Here is a 17,192-nt window from a genome sequence, read left to right as displayed (position 1 = left end):
GCCAGTGAAGACCAGCCCCTATTTGAAGATTGGTTGAGGCGTAGCACAGCCGCAGTGCAGGAGTTGATATTCTGAAAAGGAGGTTACGGGGAAAATTATTGTGGTAAACGTTAGACATGCTTATACGCTAAGTGGATTACGTAAAGCAGCGTCTAGCAATAATGAGGCAAAGATATTGGATTGCGTGAGTTTTTTTTATTTGGGTGTGACTGGAAAGAGATCAGCTCTACTCAGTACAGCGATGTATATATAGTATAGTAAGCTTCATATAATATATATATATATATATAATATATATATATATATATATATATATATATCTATATCTATATATATATATAATATATATATTAGACCATTACCGTATTTAATACCAATATTACGTTAATAGAAACATGGTGTACCACCGTGTCATTATTTTAGTCATGATTTGCGAATGCAACAATAGAATACTTTTAAACTACCTGTCAAAATAAACGTAACTTTTATATTCTTATCTATATAATACAATCAGAATAGACACGTTTGATTGAGAAAATATTATATATTTATAATGTAGGACTTTTTCTGCTCAGATAATTTACATCGACTAAACGCCATTTAAACAGATGTCATGTACACACTGACCAAATAACTTTACGATCTTACAATGCAGATACATGTCGCTATGGAGTTCCTTTTTCTTCCAGTAATACAATTTGGAAAAGCCAGTGTATATGATGCAGTGAAAACGCAACTGTCTAAACAAATATTCCTATAAAATATATCACATTGCTGGCATACATGGCTTGACCTGGCTATTTCAAGGGGCTGTATTTAAGAATGTTCAAAGTGAGTAGCTCACAATACATTTACTTTAAAATAAATATTTAGCTATTTTTTTTTAAAACTACTCTTTACGCTACTACGCACAGACATTTTTGTCTGGACAATTTATAATTTCTCATAACAGAAATTCAGACTTGGGCAGTCAGTGCATGTGTAAAAATGGGTGTAAAAGGCTTCAGTGTTGTTAAGGACCATTATGTAACATCTTTGCTGGAATAATCCATAATGTGATTTGCTGTTTTCCCATACTGCAGTTGGTGATTCATAATAGTGCCTAAAACATTTGTACAATTGTACATAACGTCTACATTTTTATAAGTTAGGTACACCCTATTTTATTTTCTCCTACGAGTTTGTACTTATTTTACTATGTCATACTTTACTGTATTTGAAAATATTTAAGCAATATTATTTAATAGCTTGACCTGGCTACTTTGGTTAGACTGGATTGAGAAAATCATAAATAATACATGCAATAAGTACATATATTAAATAGAGGTGCAATATTTCATAAGCACTCTGTAAACGTTGCATTGACAAAACAAAATAATTTATACGAATACATTATTATTATTATTATTATTATGATGATGATGATGATGATGATGATGATGATGATGATGGATAGCACATAGAGAACAGCAATTTAATGACAGCAGTGTTTTAGTCTGCCTGTAGCATAACAGCTGTAACCTAATACCAACAGCATTGAGACCTTACAGTGAAAAGGGAAGTACTGAAAAAGAAGGACTTTAAGTAGGATGTTCACATTTAAAGGGGTCAATAAGCAGCCCAGGATTGAAAAAAAAAAACATGTTTGGTAAACCATGTGCAACTGGTCTTTATGCCCCTATAGTTTACATGTATGCAGTCCAGCTGTAAAATCATATTTTGTTAGTGCAAAAGGAAATACGTATTGCTTTTGATCCATTTTATCAGGCTTCTATGGTAGTTTAAACAGAAGCTTTCAAGTGGTTGTGCGGAAGGGGGGGGGGGATATCATGTCGGACACAGTGTTGTTTGGTTGCAGTGGCTGTGCCTACCGTTTAGACGTGGAACTTTTTAGATGTTTTTTTAGGGCGTTTCTTTTGCTCATTTAAACAGAGCCAGCCTACTCTTACCCATCCTAAAGTTGGCCTAAGCCTACTTGTGCAGAGGTTGCAACCTGAGAAATCAGAGGCGATGTGGATTTATAATCGTCTTTTCTTCTCAGTTTCACACTTGCGTAAACCTGAACAACTTTCGTGGCAAGATCTATTAGCAAGTCTAGTTCTAGTATTGCTAACGTGAAAATGACGTGGAAGCGATTGGGTTTCTCTGGGCAGAGCACTGTTACTGTATGCTCATGAAGAAGGGTTGGACCATTCATATGGAAGGCAGATCCGTAATTCTACAATGTGTTGAAGGGAAAGTGGAACAGGTCTGACGAATAATGAATGATTTGTGAGGACGAGAATGCAGAACAATGGATTATACATCCCCTTAAAAGTCAAACCAAATGTAAATGAACTTTTAGAAATTTATTTAATATGTCATTATGCCCCAGTGTGACATGATGAAATCCATTTCAGTGCTATCCTTGATTCATAACAGATTTGGATGTACACGCAGTTTCATCATTACCCAGTGGATTGTTTTACTCTGTAGTCCAGCTTGTGCTATTTCTGGATGTACAGTTATTTAAAAGGACATTGTGTAATGTTTTTGGTGTCAGGGTTCTTGCGAAATGCTGGGCAGAGAACACCTGTAGCCACAAAAATAGGAAATTGAGGCAGAAAAGCAATGTCATCTGTTAATAACATAAAGATCTTCAAAACATTGGCATGTTCTGAGAATAGTTCAGTGATAATGTATACATGTTACTGGTGTAACTGAGACCATTTGGCACAGCGTTGTCTTAATTTGCAATTTACTGTACAAACACAGAATTAGCTTGAAATACAGAAGTGCAATGATTGTTTTATGCAAGAAATGTAAGTGACACTTCTTTACTAACTGACCCAATGTCCCTCACTTTAAGGTAACATATTGGAAACATCAAAACAACCTGCGTTACCAAATACTTTTTTGACTAAGAACACCTATATGGGTCTCTTACTAAACATGATGGGGGTTACTCGACTTCTTACATCAATGAATTATGTCAGTTTATTGTTTTTTGTTGGAAAGCTTTAAAGATGATAATAACGTTTTTTGTCTAGTTACCCCTGATGAAATGAAAAGGTCAGAGGTAACCAAAAAGGGATTTTTGTTTTTTGTTTCCAACCAACATTCTTTTCTCGATTGCTTGAAGTTTGTGTCATCAGCCATCAATGTAAGAAACACCTTCCCAGAATATAGTGTGATTTTACCACTTGTGTCTTCTTCTTGTTTTCACTGATTATTGAGATTTTCAGCTGTTCAGATCAATTGAATAAAGCTGTAACATTGTGGTAATAGTATTTTGTTTTTAAATCTCATTTGAACTTGTGTCCTTTTATATTCTCTTTGCTTGACTGCAGAGAATCAACAGAACATTTATTCCCTGTGTTATCAAAGCTCTCGACTTCCTCTGTGTGTGTGTGTGTGTGCTCTTTCGAGTCTTTTGTTTGGATGTCTTATCTTAGGTTGTACATTTCTGTGAGCCAACCGTCATGATCATGTCACCCACATAGTGGCAAGTAATTACTTCCTGATATTACACCTTGGTTTGGTAGGCTTTGCAGTTCAAATAAAGTGACCATCTGCCACAGCAGCTTACCTATATATGGACTGAAAAGCTCTATCCTGGGGCTGCATGTCTGAGGCACATCAAAAGAGAACAAAGACATGGTGGAATGGGCACTGGGTTACCGGACCACCTGTTGGGTATTTCAGCATAGCTGTTTACCATTAATTGTGTATTTACTCATCAAACACAACATGAAATATGGGAATGGAATATGCCTTGTAAACACCAGGTTTGACTTCTTTCTGGGTGTTAAATCAATGCCAGGAGCACTGTAGACTTCAGCTCAATTAGGTTGAATTGACAACCAAAAATTGTCGGGAGATTCTAAATTATTAGAGGGTCACAGCGTTAAATTGGAGAAAAAAATAACAGATCTATAAAGATTTTTTTTTCCCCCGAAATGATTTGCAGTCCTGATAAAACAAAACTAAATCCCACAAGTGAGACAAGTAAATGTAAGGTACTGTATAATTTAGGAGCAATAACAAAGATAAATCTTGTTGATAACATGAATAAGCAGCCTACACAATCTGCAGACTCACATGCTGTATAGCAGTTGAATTTCAACCTGAATTGCATTCTTTTAAAAATGCTCACGACGCATACCAGTCACACACTAGCCCAAGACAGCTCCATTCCTGAAAAAATGAAATTTGTTGAACTTAAATTTGTAAACACAAATGTGGGGCTTATAATTTTACTGTGGAGTCTAGTAAAAAGAGAGCCCTATATACCTGGAATGCCATGAATGCTACTCCTAGGGTTCTTGTCCAGAATACATGCCACCTAGTGAGCACATTTTGTAACTGTGCCTTATATATAACAGTGAGCCTCCTTTGGGCTGTAACATATCCATTTGCAATTACAAATTATATTTCAGTTTGCTTGCATGTACTTGTTTACTGTTCTCACCTCTGCTTGTTTCTAGTGTTATTTGCCTGTGTTTTTGTGTTAAACTCTAAATGACTTTCCATACAATACACAGGCAGCCAATCAATGCATGACCTTCAGATGATAATATGGGCCTCATTGTGAAAACTTGTTTTTGCAGGTCCATCATTGAAAAAATAACGCAAATACCTGAAAAATACAAGTTTCAAAAGAAGAATGCATGTACTGAGAGTATCGCTTTAAATCTGGGTTTCAAATCCAAATGAATAAAAACAAATTGTAGGATTTTGGACCATAGTTCACCAAAATTGCAGCTGGTTATTACAGGTTGAACACATCTCAATATGCACACATATTTAAATGTGTTGTATGTTCTTTTCACCTTTTTTAATGTCTTTCTGCCACAAGGGAACTCTGTTGTTCAAGAATGGAACTGCAAGACAGGACCTTCAAATGGCCTTAAAATAATTTATAGCATCATTAGAATTGTATAATTGTATTTTAAAGATTAGATCTGAGCTCGTCAAAGCATTATACTGTGTTGTCATTATTATACCATATTACCTGAAATATGCACACAATTGGGAATGCACAGAGCCCTGTATTTGAACGTTTTTTTTATTAATTTTTTTTCTTTTTACAGCACAGGAATTGGAAACATAATTTAAATATACAGATGATTATTTCATAGTGGAAACAATAACAAATTACACTAACTTTCCAAATGGGAAAATATGTATAGGTATTTTATTATTAAGTATTGCTATATCACGTATTAGAAATGCAATGCTGGGACTGTGTTTCTGTACAGTATGGAATAGATAAATACTGATGAATGAAGTGCAAGTTAGATGACATCTTCCTTTGCACTTGATAAGGTGAGTCCCATATTCAAGAAGAAAACACAGTATTTTCTGCAATTTAGCAAGTACGCAGGATATTGTTTGCTAGTAAAACGGACTCACTAGATGCATCTACCAGGGAACACTTGTAAAGTCACATCGCTGGCATCAGGACTGGGATTTTATTGGAAATAATGAATTTTATAAGTTTGGTTTGGTTACAGAACATATGTTATGTATTGATTGACTGGAGAAACAGAACGGAGATGAATTGCACCAATTAGATGACAATACTATTCGTCTCTTAGAGCCTTATTCTGAAACGGCACTTGAGTGGCAATGCTCATTTATACTGCAGATAATATGCAATACGCTCAGCCCCAACCCCCACAAAGACAGATCGATGCATGTATGTGCATGTGAGTGAAGCAGCAACCTTGCAATACTGGTAGGTTAGCTTTGAAAATAAGCGAAAGCCAGCAAGAATGAATGATGAGATTTGCTTGTTTTCATTTTTCTTGTACTTATTGCCGTTCCTTACAGCCACTCAGGCGCACACCTGAGTATTCAACAATGGGAAGAAATCCAATAAAAAATAAATCAGATCTTTCATAATGCAAACATCATTATCATATTTACTATATTGAAGTTTCTTGCGTTAGAAATGAAAGTGATAAATCTGTTTTGAAATAATTACACCACAGTGTATAAGCTAAACATCAGTTTTACTGTTGGTGGTAAATGTAATTTAATGAGATTTTCTCTAAATGGATATTATGACTTGTATTTACCTGCTGAATATCACCAGGTATTGCATCAATCTTCTTTCATAAAAAAAAAAAATGTATTTATGTTGATGTATACAACCTTAATTAAATGAATGTATTCCCACAATATAAATTAAATTAAGAAATACATACATTTATTGTTTTCACATGAAAAAAACCCTATCCATCAGCTTTGATTTGAAATGGTGTCTTGGAGACTTTTCTTGACTTGATGTATGCGGTCCAGTAAACGCAGTGACGCTGGGGAAACACCTTTTGAGGATTGCCTAGTATATGCACTGGAACTGATTTCATGCATTACTATATACTCTGTCATAGGAAATCACTTTTATCCAGAACCTAGCAATGTAGAGTTGTACTCCAAGTATCAAAGAACAGACTGGAGAAGTGTCCGATCAACACATTCGTTGAAGAAACAAAACTGCCCTCATCTGTTTTGATAAAGGGGGTTCTCTGGTATTGTAAAACACCTTGTAACAGCTATGCAGGCTCTTGACTGGACTTGCACTGCTAAAGGTCAGTGGAGAGGTTTCCGAGAACATTCATCCTTCAGACCTAAGTCCTACATTGTAGTGTTGGATTTTTATTAATATGATAATTAGTTCTTATTCGCTGTAATAATCATTGCATTTTGATATATGTATGTTTTTATTCAAATTGATATGTAACACATAGTACAACTAAAAGTAAACAGTAATTCAACAATCATCATATTACATTCTACCATGACATATCAGATTACAGTTCTCACATTATTATGAGATTTTTAAGATTAAATAACAATATATCAATATACTCAAAAGAAATAGACTATCACTCAGTGTAGGGTGCATGTATTTTCTAAATTGTCGGACTCATATATAACTGCAACAAATTATAAACATATTGGTTTATAAGTTGATAGCATAATACAGATCGAAAGTAATATTTACCATGCCTGGACGACTTCCCTGCCAAATTTGAATGCTGCTTTTGGTTGTAAGGAAATGCAATATATAGGCTCTGTCTGAGCTTGCTGTGATGCTACTGGGTGTGGATGCTGTTTGGGTGTGGTTGCCTTCAGCGAATGACATTCCTTCTCTTTTCCACAGCCTTTCTGGCTTCTCTGACCTAATTTCCTCCCCCCAAATGTAAACATATTCTCAGTACACAGGACCCCACTCCCTGGTTATACAAAGCAGAGGTTTTACAAATTATTAATTATTATTAACTACCCTACACGTACTACATGTAAAAGCTGCATGGTCCTCAATGTAAAATTGGGTACAATTATAATTAAACTACAATAGCATGGAATGTATGTAAGTAAAGGACTCAAATCAATTTCCTTATTAAGTCAAATTTAATGAATGGCCAATTCCAGAGAAGGAATATTTATTTCCAGTACTATTCTTCTTACCCACACTGTCAATAGACTGTGCAGTTTGGTGCTCACATATTACAGCCCCTGGCTCCCTTTAACAGTATAAATCTCAGGCGCTGCTATTCTTGGGATGTCCTGGTTTAACACTTCATTTCTGTCCTGAAGCCTCCCTTCTGTTCTGGGAACTGTGCCTTTTATTCCTTCTCTCTATATCTACTCTAGTAGTCAGGATTAAAGTTGGGATTGGAAACAGTAGCATACATTGAACAAGTGGGGGTGCATTTATTCTGTGTTCTGCATTTGGACTGTGGAACACTTCAGAAATGTAATATTCACAACAAGACATACAGATGTGCATCAGCACTTTGTGAACTGGCATTGATGTAAACCAACATTTACATGTAGTGTATCCTGTACTTTAGCCATGACAACACCATATTACAGTCAGCGTGAAATTAAGATGCATGTAGCTAATGCATGTATGTATTTTTTTCTCTCATTTCTCTTTTTCGAAAATTCTAAAAAACATTTCAAAAGTTCTTTCAATGTTTTTTTTATTTTTGTGGTGCATTTCTTGCGGTTTGCATTAATAATGTTTGCGTAGTCACAAAGGAGTGCTTTTTTGGTGTTTGGTGTTTTCCTGCCAGTTGCTGTGAAGCTTGAAGTTATATACTCTCTTGTGCATTTTCTATGGCTTACATTTGTATTTCTTTTTGAAGCATTTCTTTCTGTTGCTATTACACTTGCATGTAAATCATTAAATGTATTCTTTTCTTCAGTATAAATCAGTATAAAATGAATTACACATTTCTTGTTACTTTTGAACTTTGTGCCAAGGTCATAATGTATGTACTGTTTGGCATTCTAATATTAAACATGTTGACATTAAGGTGACAGTGTACCTATGTATATACTTGTTCAATTAATGTAGATAGATGTCCTCTGATTTGTTGTCACTTCTGAACACTCTTTGCCTTGCATTAGAATTTAGATCCAGGCATTTCAGTTTCAGTGCACTGAACTGTTAGCGATCAGCTTCATGTTGGAATTGAATTTGGCTTCTATATGTAGCACACAGAACAGAAATTGTGCAGATGCAAAATAAAATATGATTAAAAAGGGGCTGGAGAGAAGTTTTTTTTTTTTTTTTTTTACGCTTGAAGGCACTACATGGCAAAGTAATTCACAGTATAACTGAAACTGGGAAAGATTATATTGGTATGCTCCCCGGTGAATCACTGATAGTCCCTTGGGCCTGCTACACCAGCATTCTCCATGAATATAGTGAGTTTTCCTCTGGTGTCACTGAGCCAAAGATAAAAGTGACTCAGCAGAATTTCCCATCACCCAAATTGTAAGAATAAATGGAACCTGATGCCGATTTTAAATTAAATAACATATATCACATCTATTTATGTGACTGCAATGTAGATTTGCGAGAGAAAATTGTATTTTCAAAACACATAATGTAATATAAACCCGCTTTAACAGAGGTTAAATGTGTTGCCTTACAAAATCTGATTCCATAAAATAATACAGAAGGTTTATTGTTATATTCTAGGGGAGAAATGCACTGGAGAAATCTAAGTGAGTTTTTAACCCCAAACCTCAGCTGGATACCCTGCCAACGTACTTTGTAACTTGAATTGGTAATTATGTGTATTTTAACTTTTATCAATAACTGTCTGCTATGTTCAAAAGCGATCAACGATACAGGGGTGGGCATTGATTCATAGAGGGCTGCAGGTCAACGCTTTCGCAACAAGCAGCGGTAATCACTTGTAGCAGATTCAGATTTTATAATGCAGCTCTTGATTGAGGATTCTTTTTCTAAGTAGTAAAATATTACTATATTAAACTAAATTTACTAAATATTCTGTCTGGATTTCTTTAGCCTCTTTTACACTCACTAATTCTTGCCTTACACTAACTCTTGGCTTGGCTTCAATTTGGCCATCTCAGAGCTCCATCCTAGGTGACATTAACGCAACCCAGTAAGCAAGAGACATGCACAGGGTCATAATTTAAACCAGGGAACCACCAAATGTAATGGTAAATGATCCTCTCGTTAAATTAATCAAAGCCAAAGTGCCTTGAATTCCGTGACCATTGTAAACATATTCGGCGTACTCTCTAGCTCACAAAAAAAAACCCTAAGAAACAAAAACAAAACAATAATAAAATAATTTGTTTCTCCCAGTTGTGGCATATCCAATAATTTTTAAAGCTCCGCTCACAGCTACCACCCGCACATTGACTCAGCAGTGGCGAAGACGAACACACCCTGTCCTCCGAAGTGTGTGCCGTTAGCATGCCGATTTTTTTCAGACTGCAGTCACTGTGCAGTCACCTCAGCTACAGCGTCGGAGGACAACGCAGCTCTGGGCAGCTTACAGGCAAGCCCGCAGGCTCCCGGCCGTACTACAGGGGTCACTGGTGCACAGTGAGTGTGCCGAGGACACCCTGGCTGACCTAACCCCCCTCTCGGTCGATCATCAATACACAGAAATACAGAATCATAAGAAAGCCTTTCTAAAAAAGTAAGTCTTAGGACTTGATTTAAAAACACTCAAAGTAGCAGAGTCCCTAATCTCTATAGAAAGAGCGTTCCACAATTTAGGGGCATAGCAACTAAATGCCCTGTCGCCCATAGTGCGTAGGTGAGCACAAGGGACACTCAGCAATCTAAGATCATGTGAGTGGAGGTTGCGGGTAGGAGTAAAAAATGATAAAAGATCAGATAAATAAAGAGGGGTCAGCCTATGAAGAACCTTATAGGTAAGCAGTAGAATTTTAAAATTGACTCGGAAGCTAACAGGCAGCCAATGCAAGGCCTCTAAAACAGGAGTGAATTCTGGTTGCAGAGTTCTGGACATATTGCAGTCTTGCAAGGATGCAATTTGAGGCACCAGCAAACAGGGCATTATAGTAGTCAATCCTGGAGAATACAAACGCACTGACTAGTTTTTCATCTGCAGATTGCAAAAGCATAGGTCGCAGCCTAGCTATGTTTCTGAGGTGGAAAAAAGAAACCTTGACAGTGTTCAGTACATGCAGTTCAAAAGTTAACCCAGGATCAGACATGACACACAGATTTTTCATTTTAGAAATAAACTCAAGCATGGTGCTGTCAACAGATAGATTTAAGGCATTAGTTTTACCTAGCTGGCAAGAAGTGCCTAGCAGCATTACTTCAGTTTTGTCACAGTTTAGGTATAAAAAATTACATGACATCCAGTTTTTTATATCAGAGATACAAGCTGTAAGAGCAGAGGCAGCTGGGTTTAGAATGAATGTAGATTTGGGTGTCATCAGCATAAAAATGATCATTCAAACCATGTGATCTAAGAATGTGGCCTCCTAGAGGTAACATGTACATGCTAAATAAAGGGGGGCCCAAAACAGAGCCTTGAGAAACACCAGATGTAACTGACCCGACTTCAGAACTAAACCCGCCCACCCGTTAGATATGAGCTAAACCCTTTAAGAGCAGTGCCAAAGTGACCAAATAAACAGTTTAATCTGTCTAGTAGGATCTAACGCCAGTCGGGAGCCCATGATTTCTCTTTTTTTTTTTAACAATAAAAAACATTAATGATGCAGTCTGTGCAAAAGGGAATGTGTAAAGTACAGTGATCAATTCACAGTCTTTGACAGATCAGACTACTGTCTTGACCGGACCGGGAAGTTTTTGCAGAAGTTCAAAGTGCTTGGTGCCTTAGGGATATTACCAAAAGTTTTGAACTTATATTCCATATTAAATTAAATTAAAAAAGAAAAAAAGCCAGGATAATTCACAATGTTATAACGCGACATTCTAAATGGCCGCATCTAACTGGCTGCTTTCTTTATAATCTATACAATATCCTGATAGAGAAAATATTACTAACCGAAGCTTATTGTTAAAATGTTAAAACACGTGCTTTGTGTTTTGATCTTGTGATCTAGAATACTAGCGGCATCTCTGCAAAGTTTTATGTTTGTGATAAATGATTACAGTCTATTATCACACCAGATGTACTTTCAAGTCTTTAGGAAGGGCATTGTTCTTTTGTTAACATCTGTAAGAAATTCACTGCAACAATCTTCTTCCTTTTAAAGCTTTCTCCCAAGAAAGATAGCATACACTGGGTATAATTGCCTTATTGTCAAAGCAGACTCCTACGATTTCATGGTTGGTGTCCAAAAGCATGTGAAAAAAAAGTACAGAATGTCCTAGCTATTCATCTGCTGTGTTAATTTTACCACTGATAGGATGTTTACCTTTCTTCAAACCATTTTCCAGTTATCATTGTAAGGAATGTTCCCCCTGTTTTTTTCTTTTTTTACTGAGATATCATGTTTTTAAAGCAATTACTCCAAATAAACTTACAACCAACTTGAGAAAACAAAAGTTAATTATAGACTGATGAAAATATTCTGCATTACAGATACACTTGCCTATTGTTGCACTTTTGTATACATTGGGGGACTGAATCAAGATCGATGCAGCGCTAATTTGGCAGAGTGTAAAGTAGCACTCTGCCGCGGCACAAATTTTACCCCATCCCGAATGTATTAACCGGCCCAAAATTAATGAGGCACGGCGTAGCTCATCTGGAGAGGCAGAAATAATTTGTGTTGACTAAGTATCTTGACTTTATATTGTTTTATTATTATACGATGGATAAAACCAAATATATATAATGAAAAGGATAACTTAATGAACCAAGTTCATTATACGATGAATACAAAACAGTACATAATAAAATCGTCGGTATCGAACTATAATTTCATCCTCAGGGAGATCTAAAGGGTAATGCAGACCCTAAACACTCTCTCTTCTTCTCAGTGCTCTCCCTCTGTTCCTGGGTTGTTCAGGAAGGTTAGGAGCCTGCACTCTCCGTCATAAGAAATACATTATGACTGCTGCCATAATGCTCTTTCCTATCAGCTGCTTTCTGACTTTTTCTTTGCTCCCAAATAAGCTTATTTGTGGACCCTTTTAGAGCCAGCGCAGCTGTTCTGCCACTTCATAAATCTCATTTTAATATCCCAGACTTCATTTACAAATGAGCTCAACCTACAATTTGTCCATGCATATAATTAAGGCTTGACAAGTCTTAAAGTTCATGGCTAATGAGTGGCGGAGCGCATTGCACAGCGGAGCACATTTTGGCCGTGCTAACACGCACTTCACTTGCTAAAAGTGTCATGATAAATTCAGGACAACATAGGTGAAACAGCGTCACTCAAATTGATGGAAAGATGTAATGTGGGCGAAGAGTCCTTTTATCTTATAGTGGTTTTATTTCATTTGTGAAAGTTTAGAAAATGCATTAGCCAGTATCAGTTATTAAACTCGCTAACCACAAACACAGTTACAAATATCCAGACTGGAAGGAAGAGAATTCAGAATTGATATTTAGCCTGTGGATTCAGCAGAGGTCGTGAAGGGGAATGATTGTTATCTGCTGCAAATTCAATAAGAGTTCTCTCTCTATAAATGACATTTAAAAGCAAGGCCTCTATCAATAATGTAATCATTTCAACCTGAAGGTTATTCATATGTGCTGTACAATAAGGCTTTGATCTCTTAACTAAATGCAGAAGTGAAATGAAACCGGTATAATCAATAGATTATGCTGACCTCATTGACTTTGGTAAGAAAACTGTGAAAGATATCTATCCAGGATTTTTATTATTTTTTTAAAGGACAGCTTGTCCTTCACATTTGGAACTTGGTGTTTTGAGTTCTTATGGCTACAAAACTCAATACATTTATGCGTGAAGCTGGATTCAAAAGTCCAATGAAACTATTCTCATTTAATTCTTGTTTTATTTATAATTATTTAGTAAATTTGTTCTCTTGCTCTCTAAAGAATAAATGCGGTTTGGCTACATTTTCTTCGAGTTATCACAAACATTTAAAAAAATGTTATATGAAAAGATTTTTACATCACATGATCGCTGCCTTTATGTTCATCATTAAAATTCAAAGTGAAAAGTATTAGAAATGAAAGGTCAACTGCACAACAGGGTCAAAGGGAGTAAATATATGATACTGAAGCAAATAAAGGGCTGGAAAATGCATTTTAAAACATAACTCACTCTCTGTCCAGGGGAAAGACTGAGCAACATGTATGTGGGGCATCAGATGAGAATCAAGTCTTAATCATACCTGTCTTACATTATTAGCAACCAGTTCTATTGTATTTGACTCCTATTATCTTTGTCTTTTCTTAATTTACAGAGGTTGAAACCATATCTCTAGCTCCCAGGGGAGCCTCCAGAATTATCAATGTGTCTAACAAAAGGCGGACTTGCACATTGGAGCCATTATTGGGGTTAATATCATAGTCTTTTACTGAAAGAATCTCATTTAGAAGAAGATATGTTATACATGCTGAAAATGAAATCTGACTTTTCCTTTCCCTTTAGAGAAACTCTGGCATTAAAGGAAATGGTAATACATTACAGGGGGAGTGTTTTACCCATATTTTGTTTTGCAAGATCACGCTGCTATTAGAATGTGTAAAAACAAAATAATTTTAAAATCCATTAAAAAAAACAATTGCCATGCATTACATTTTTATAATGTTTCTTTGTCTATTTACTACACAGGTATGCTACAGTCTGCATTCTGATAACTTCTTTAAAAATTTGCAGCTACATCTGTGTGTGTTTTTTACATAGGTAAAAGTCTTACAAAATCCTTAGTTGTGACATGACGTAAACCCACCAGTAGAGGAGTATTTTTTGCTTATTAAATTAGGTTTTTGGAATACATACAAAATAAAATAAATCATCACATTAAAATTTTTTAAAAAGTATTTAAAAAAAAAAAAAATTAGTAGTCGCCAGACTGCAGGGGTTGCTGGTGCACGGTCAGCCAAGGACATCCTGGCGGACCTAAACCCTTTCTCCCCCAGGCGGTGCTCGGCCATCCACGGTCGGCAATGGAATAGCCTGGACATCCAGGCTATAGGGCACATCCTGCCCTCCATGCGGAGTGCCTTTACCAGATACGGCACTCAGGAGCCCCTACAGTACTATTTTTTTAACAGATAGTAGAGAATGTTAAAATGCATTGAAATCAATGGAACTGCCTCTCGTTCCCAGGACTTCTTATGATCTCATCAGTATTTCCTTCTCTGATTTTTCTTGTCAGGAGAATATATGCTGTACCATGAAAGAATACTGACATTAATTAGTTCACAGGAAGCCGACTTTTGTAACCATGGGTTCTTATATATATATATATATATATATATAGAGGAATGGCCAGTAGGGGTTGTTTGGGAAACTGTATGAAAATGAAGATGAAAGCTCTGGTTGAAACCTTTTAGATTATGTAATAATCTTATGAAGGTTCACGTCTTCTTGATGAATTTCAATTAACTGAAATTTTTTTTTTTCCTGTGCCTAAAAATATCATTTGTCAGGCATCAGAGTAAAGGAGCTTTACTTTTGCGATAGAATAGAAAGCCCTATGGATAATAATTGCATGTTCCTTCAGCCTCTGGTATGTAAGCTTGCATCTTTCATGTGCTGTAGAACAGGACTAATAAAGCACTGAGCCCTAAAAGCTAAGTGATGATAATTAGCAACATTGTTCTTGGTCCAGCTCCTAGAGGCAAATAATTAGCCACAGAGACATACCCTGTTCAAACAAGTACCTTACTGCTCATCTTACTCTAAATGTGTTCCTTTTAGGGCAATTCTAGCTAACAAATGAATTCTATAAATCTTGCCTGCTTTGCACATCCATCCGCTACAAAAGGTATCAAATGTGCAGTTTTGAAAGAAACACATACTACAGAAAACATGTAAATTCATTTTAAAACAGGACAGCTGGTGCCATGCCTTACTCTCAGGAAATCTGATACAATTGCATGTACTTCATAGGATGCATTATCTTTCTATTGAAAATAACCCTCTCTGTTGAGATTAAACAGCATCCAATAATTCTCATCAGGCTCAAGTTCTCCAGTAATAATAACAAGGCATCTGGGTTATCAATCTTACATTTATGATTATGCCGCTTGTGATTTATAGACATTGGTGATATGATTAATGGCTAGTCAAATGCAGATAGTGATTTGAGAAATGATCCGATTCCTTTTAGACGCATGCACACACCCACACTGTCCAGACAGTATGCTGCTGCTGCTGCTGAAAGGTTATCACTCTTATTGTGGTGCCATTTAAATATGCTTCTCTAATTTTGCTGCTTTTCTTTACCATGGTTCCCATTTTATGTATTGACTATACAGTGGTTTATCCTGGGTTGTCATGTTTTTTTAATATGCTTTACCATACCTCTGGGCTTTACAATGCTTACCAATGTTTTACCAGGCTTTCGCTGTGCTTTTTTTACACTTTACTATGCTTTTACAATGGGAAACTATTGCGTTGATAATTTGATACAATAAAAAAAGGTTTTCTTGGTCTGTGAAAATCCTAATGCCAATCACTTTAATGGCTTGCTGATGTAATTAATTATGGTGTCTATACTTTCCCACTGCTTTCTTAAAAGAATAAGAGCATAATATAAACGATTCCTGAACTGTATGCAAATGCAGGTAATTTATTACTGGCAGTGCATTAGTGAGGAATGCTTTCAGTGATACAGGTAATAGACATTTGTCAAAAAGGTTTTAATGGGAATGGATATATTCTTGTCTTCATTATAAACTCCATAATGAGATGTCTATAAATGATTAATAATTAATTGGACTTTAGCTTATCCTCAATAAAGAAAAAATCATACTAATGCATTTCTATTGCCCATATTGTATTAACCACTGATATATCATGTCCCTAATGTAGCACATCAGCACCCTTTATATCAACAGCAGCCACAAGAGCTAGAAAAAGAAAAAAAAATCTAGATTTACAGCTGAATTCTAAGTACATAGACTGTTAAACGTCTTGCTGATCCCACCTTATAGGGATAGACTAGTGATAATACCAGTGGTGGTAAAGACGTATTTGATTCTTTTAGTGAGGAGCTGGCTGCAATAAACCAAACATATCTGATTTTGATTCTTATCTCTCAGAATGATATACTCCACCTGCAGCAGCTCAATCACTCACTCTTTATTAATTGAAGTTATTAACGCACACAGCCAAACTCATTTCAAGAGTCACTCAGAGGAAATATAATGCAGAAATAAGGAGAGGATCGAAGCCAGGGAAGGCCTTATAGAGCATATTTGTTATGCAAGTGACACCAGTGACACATTTCTTTACAACCAGCAGGTGGGGCTACAGTCATTGTTTCAAATGTAGAGCCTTACATGGCGCAGAAACTCGGAAGACTGTCACACATTTATCAGGTATCAGAACTACATGTGTCACTTGGTAGAAATGTGTGTAAACAATTAAACAATAACACCAAAAGGTTTGGCAGTAATGAGTCTGAGTCTAGTCTAGTTTATAATAGACCCCACTATGTATTTATAAATATAACGTAGATAGTCAATAAGCAGACATAGAAAAGTCAAGGGCCTATAAGATGTTTTTTTTTTGCCTCCTTTCACCTTTAATGGAACAAACGTAGATTATTTTCTGAACTTATGGTCACTTTCGTACTTTTTCATGTGCATTGAATCTTATTGGTCCACCTATGCAATTTTGCTAATGTGAGCTGTATCTGAACTCTTCAGTCTTCAGTATGTTCAGTATGTAATTTCATAAATATTGAAAATGGATATTGTTTCATGCTCATATTAAAAATGTATGTGGCAACAGAGCAGTTCATTTTCTGCAAAGCCTAATGGGAGTTC

This window comes from Polyodon spathula, chromosome 19, assembly GCF_017654505.1.
Source record: "Polyodon spathula isolate WHYD16114869_AA chromosome 19, ASM1765450v1, whole genome shotgun sequence".
In the NCBI taxonomy this organism is placed as follows: domain Eukaryota; kingdom Metazoa; phylum Chordata; class Actinopteri; order Acipenseriformes; family Polyodontidae; genus Polyodon; species Polyodon spathula.
Note: the sequence above shows the minus strand (reverse complement) of the source record.